Raw genomic sequence first — 6,753 nt, 5'->3', positions numbered from 1 at the left:
ATATTTTCAAAGTGTTTATTGTTAATATATTTCCAACTCTTTTGACTCATATTAATCATGATCACAATCCATGTAAACATACAATACCGTAGTAGGCTACCGTTTAAAATTTAAGGGGTCTGTAAGATATTTTTTGAAAAAGTCTGCATTTATTTATCAACAATAGGTAGGCCTATATTGTGAAATTTCATTAGGCTATAATTTAAAATAACTGGTTCTTTTCAGCATCCTTACTTAAGTCTTCAGTGTCCTTCAGAAATCATTCTAATATGCTGATTTGGTTCTATTGAAATATTTATTATTATGTTGAAACAATAAGGCTGCTTAACATTTTTGTGGAACATTTGACTACATTTGTGCAACATTTGTCCTTGATTTTAAGTATAGCTCCAGTTTGAATAAGTAAAAAAATCCCCATAGATTTCAAAATATTATGATTTCAAAATATTATGATTAAATATATTAATATTAAATTATGTTACTTTGTTGTTTGCAACTTTCTTTTAGGTCTTAACTTGCCTTTCTTTTTTTCAGTAGTTTTCCACCGTTTACAATTTTGACCAAGAATAAAACATTCTTTCACTATTGTTTTGAACTTATTTATTATTATTATTCAATATTATTACAGTTTAGAAAATGTAAGTAGTTTGTTTAAAGGAGTAAAATACACATTCTTAAATAATGGGATTAAATAAGTTGGGTAGGTTTTTATTTGTTCTTAAACAACTTTCAACAACTTTAAAATGATCCTAAATTAACTATAATGCACGGGTAAACTCTAAGAAATGAGCATTGAAAAACTCACCGACTCAATGTCTATGGTGGTTACAGCCTTCGTAATGCATGTGGTAAAGACTCATGATATTTATGTAATGTTACAAACTGGACTATTAAATCCTAATGCACGCAGTTTTGGATGACTTGGATTTATTTAATCCAAAGGGAAATCCAAAAACCCCTTTGAGCACTTCAAATGTTAGTCTATTGTAAAGATCTTTGTGGTTGCCCTGCGCGCATAATAAACAAACTCCAGCTGGTCCAAAACACAGCAGCTAGAGTTCATAGAACCAGCAAGTGTTAGGCTGCAAAAAATAGGTCAACTGGAACCGGGAACACTTTCCCATAACACCCAATGTTGTTACATCGTAAAAAGAATGGCATCCATGCTTATATTAGTCTCTCTGTTTATCCAGAGGTTACCGTAGTCAGCCGTATCCGGTCCGTATCCAGATCAGATGGTGAACCTGCACCCTAAGACGACCACAACGGCCCTGAATCTCAGCGGAGACCCCGTCTACTAGACAATCCCCTGTGAAGACCTTGTCGACACGACAGCCATCAACACAGATCTTCAGCAGAGACCACAAGAACCAGACAAGTCCACTGCACAGACCCAATGACCGGTTTCGGCTCCATACCGGCGTGATGAATCCGATCTTCAAGCAAAAGGAACTGAATGAAATATTTGAATGCTACCGATCCACAATCTGATTTCTGACTTGTGATGCAGCCTGAATCATAATCACACCATGTTGATACGTTGGCCAGAGGAGAACTGAGTTTTTTTTTTTCTCCATTCTGTCACCTGATGGAGTTTAGGTTCCTTGCCACTGTCGCCTCTGGCTTGCTTAGTTGGGGACGCTTAATATTCAACAATATTATTGATTTGACTGTATGAGAACTGAACTGAGCTGGACAATGACATCACTGTTTTCTGCAGAACTGCTTTATAGATGAAATGAACTGATTAATAATTGATGATCTTTATAACAGAACTGAATCAACACTGAACTGACTTCATCTGAACAATGACATTATTTTCTTTAAGAGCTGCTGTACAGCCAAAATGAATTCTGTTCGCATCATTAAATAATTTTCCAATTGTCATTGTAAAGCTGCTTTGAAACAATATGTATAAAGCGCTATATAAATAAAGGTGACTTGACTTGTAGATAAGGCCTGAATTGCACACTTGCACATGTTGTTTTGACATTGTGATCTGTGCTACTAATCAGACCTGGAGATTCAGTGGAGAGGATGAAGGGGGAGTGGCGAGTGTGTTGCTTGCAGATAAACTCATCACGTATAACAGTGTGTGTGTGTATCAGTACGGGTCGTCCTTTTGCCTTGATGTTCTATAAGCTATGCTTCCAAAAGCCCAATCCTAGTGACTAACAGAAACCACACCATTGGTTTCAGATGAGAAATCAACAGTAAAGTCTGCAAACACCTGTGCAGTTTCTCAGAGGATGTGGTCTGGCTGAAAAGAACTGACGGGTTCTTTGCTGTGGAACAATTGAACATTCATGAATAATGTTTTAAATAATTGAAATGATAAATTATAGATCAAATACATTGTATTTAAAATAGATGATGAGATTTGATTCTTTTGAGGAATCCTCAATTATATTGAATTAAATAAGTAGGCCTACTTTTTCTCTGCTGATTTTGACTTTTTTTTCTAGCTATTGACAGATGAGAAAATATGATTGTAAAACCAAATGCAAGAGATGCAGATTGAATTCCAGTTGATTGCCATATGTTTCAGTTCTGTTGACTCTTCCATGTCATTTGATTCAGAAAGCTTTTATTAGAGATATCAGAGCTTGTTTAATATCCTGCTCATTGACACAGAGACACAAAACACTGATTCCATTCACGTTTGCATTTACATACACTTGCAATCAAAAATAATCAAAGTGAGAAAGTAAGAATTCAAAACCTTAAGTCGTTATCAGATGTATATTATATCCCAAATATTTCATGAGAAAGGTGTCAGCTGGGTTCATTTAAACTCAAAATTATGTCAAATTATTTTTTCAGCATTGCTTGTATGTATCAATATATATTCTAAACTAATTACTGAGACTTATTATGTATATTTTAATTCTATACACATTACCATAATACCTTTAAGGTTCTGGGTTGAATATTTCAGAATAAAAGTGAATATACGGTCTCAGTGATGTAAAGACCGAACACACACAAAAAATTGCAATGAAAACACAAATGCAAATGCAAAAAAATTTTTTATCTAAATAAAAAATGTGTGGGGAAAAAACAGTCATATATCACATATGTTTGTGCACATATGCATTAAAATGAGAAACATACATTTACACAACAACCTTGGATCAATCAATGGCGCGCGTCAGGGGCGGGGCTATCTGTTTTCTTGACCAATGATAGGTGAGGGGAGTGTTCTGGGAAACCTGTCTGAAAACCAAATGATCAATAAATGTAGAACAAACAAGACAGCCTTGGTGCTTAAACATTTTGCAAATGAACAAGTCCCTCTGTGGTGAAAATCAAGTTTTTAATGTTTTTTTATATGTCTATGTGGTGTTTTTAATATGGTTTAAGACAAACCATGTGTAAATTCATAAGTCAACACCATTGCTGAGTATTTTCTCCTTAAAACTGCAGTGAACCGCAAAGACAGTCTCAAAATCGCTGGTGTTTCTTACGTCACAAACTACTTTGTAACCAATCAGGATCGGCAACGAGTGGATCTCTGCTGGTGTCAGTTAGTGGAGGCGGGGCTAATTTGCATATTCATAGAACCGCGAATACTAAATGAGGCAAGGGTGTAGAGTTACATTCAGGCTATTTTAAGGCATGAAGAATTTTTTGAGAAAGGTGATTTTTAATGGATAAAATGATTGACTACAGGGGGACTTTAATATTACCGAAAAACAGGGGGTAGTGTAGGCAACCCTCTTCCTGTCATTAAAGATGCAGTAAGCGATTTCTAAGAAGTGCTGTTGAAAGCGGATCACACAGAGAGCCAAAATACACTTTTAGCCAATCAGCAATAAGGGGCGTATACACTTAATAGGGGGGCGGAGCTATCAAGATAGGGGTTTGATCCCTTTGGGTAGGGTGTTTGTTTTGGTGATTTCATTTATCAACAGCATTTTTCAGAAATCGCTTGCAACTTTAACTTTGATTTAGGCTAGTCAGCATAAAGTAGGCTAGCCTACTAATAAACCATATGAATGTTCAAGCGCATACACAAGGCTTCAACAATTCACATGAGTCCTTCTCCAGTCATCACTTCTCTTTAACTGTAAGCCTATATCATACCGTTCCCTTTTCTATGAGCTGTTAAAATGAAAGCAGACACTCATTTTGAGAATAATCCTTCGTTATAGCTCAAATGTCCTGGACAATCTAAAATGATTTTCTCATGTTTCAGTCATCTGAAACTGATTTATCAAATCACTGTACTAATTACTCACTTGTTATTTCATCAGTTATCCTACTTTATTAATGTGTTCCTTTCTATGAAATCGCCAAAGCAATAGCAGAATATCGAACACATAGGCAAAAATATTAACTCGGCCATTTAGCCTAAATAATGACTGGAAGCATAGACTAAAACAACATTTTTATGTTTAATTCAGAACTCAGGCTTTTCTTCTCATGAACTTTGATTAATTTCGAATCCAAACGTCTGAATCCACAGAATCAGATTTAGAATCAAACTTAAACCTGAAAATAAACAGAACGTTTGAGGATTTTGAAAAATTAAAAACGACGACGTTATTAAAACGAAGAATTGAAATTCGAATCATATTGTTAAAAAAATAATCTTTATGTAATCTTTTGAGATGTTTTGATTCATATATTTTTCCAGTGGATCGGATGTTGGAAAGCATGTTCTTCTGGTGAACCGAATAAAAAAACATGATTTAATTTCCGCTGAAACATTTCAAATAGAAGTGCTGCCAGTTTAAATTAATGAGTTACTCAGGCCTTTATAAACATAAATACCATTTCCTGCCATTTGCCAAATTTTTTATCGCAATGAAAGCATTACAGACAATGAAATGCAGATAAGCTGAAAACAGCTCGTTTTTGAATGTTTGCACAGTTTATCACTGATAGTATAATAATATATTTTCTTTTTGTGCAGTATTCGAGATATTTAATTTTATCATTATTTGTTTTGATTATTTTTAAAGCAGACACCATCAAAATTATCTGTGGTTTGGCAGTGGTACCAACAAACCACCAGAAGGGGGCAACATCACCTCAAGACTTTCTTAAAAGTGTTCCTTCTAGAGGTAGACAATAAATTAATCGAACTTTTGACAGTAATATCTAAAATTATACACTGACACAAGATGAAGTCTTCAGTCATATCAGTCTTCTAGAAATAGCAGTTATTCATGAAGGTTGTCCCGCATCGTGGTGACAGCATTGATGAATCCAGCTAAGTATTAGTCACTTTAGCCTGTCTCACGCACTGGTTCAGGCGGACACAGGCTGACAGTGGTCAGGTCAGCTGTGTTTGGTGTTTAAGGGAAATAATAAACAAGTTTGGTAATGTAAACAGAATGAGGAAGAATATTTGTGGTCCATGTTTGTGGATGTCACAAACCAGTCTGGGATAACATGATGTCCATGCGTTGTGCCTGAGCATTACGGATTTATCATGTGACTTAGCCAGAGGAATTTTAAAGTAATGTAATTTATTGCTTTTACGTTTACACTAAAAGTTATGACAACATATGTTTTTACATTGCTTTAACTCATCAAGTTATAAGTTGTTATTTTTAACTTTTAAATATATATATATATATATATATATATATATATATATATATAATACAAGATTCAACTAATATTTTTCAGTCAGTTTAATGTAATTTAAGTTGAACTGACTAAAACATCCAAGTTGATTGTACTTAAAAATGTAAGGCAATAGTTCTACTAATTCTAATACTACTAATTCTACTATTTTCACACACACACACACACACACACACACACACACACACACACACACACACACACACACACACACACACACACACACACACACACTATACATATATATATATATATATATATATATATATATATATATACACACACACCTGTATATTGAAAAAGATCATTAATTTTTCTTGCTTATGGTAAAACATGCGGGCAAAAACATTGTGTTACACTAACATGTATCACTCTCTTTCTCTCTCACAGTATAAACAGGATGTTTATGCCAGTTTAAGGGACGTAGACAAACCCAGAGCTGATGGTCAGATAGCCCAGTGAGTTCCCAGAGTAAACCTCATTCTTAAATCTAGATTAACTGGGATTAAAACCTCCATTCTGTTTAGTTTAGACTGCCGCAGGGCTGAAGCTTTTCCTGTAGCGGCAGGCGACGTGTTTTAGGATCGGATCCCAATTGCCTGTGCTTATTTCACTGAGCCTGGGTTTCTTTTCATAACAGCAGCACCGTCTGAGTTCGGACAATGATTAAACGGACAAGAGACCATAATATCCCTGCTGGGAAAAGCTGGTTTACTGGTTTTAGCTGGTCTTGGTCATACCTGGTTTAGAGGGCTGGTCTTAGCTAAAAAACACCAGCTGAACACCAGCTTGACCAGACTGGGAGACCAGCTTAAACCAGCTAAGACCAGCATAGGCTGGTTTTAGCTGTTTTTTTCCCCATCAGGAATCTTGGAGGCGGACCAATTAGAAGATTTCATGTCTCTTTTTGCGACAATTTGATACAAAAATGCGACAGTAATAATAAAACGCCTCCTAAATTGTAAATTAGTATGGCATTTATTGCAGTTTTTTAAATAGTTTTCTCTCAGGTCATTGTAGACTATAGCTGGAGGCAGTTCTAGTAAAGCCAGAGGTGGTAATTCGGAGGAGAGTTTCCTGTAAGCAGCAATTAAAGTTGACAATTTTACCCAGGGCAGCCTCTCTGTTTACCTTTACAAATATCCCTCTCTTTCC

Source organism: Rutilus rutilus, assembly GCF_951802725.1.
Source record: "Rutilus rutilus genome assembly, chromosome: 8".
NCBI classification, from domain to species: Eukaryota; Metazoa; Chordata; class Actinopteri; order Cypriniformes; family Leuciscidae; genus Rutilus; species Rutilus rutilus.
This window is presented reverse-complemented; position numbering follows the sequence as displayed.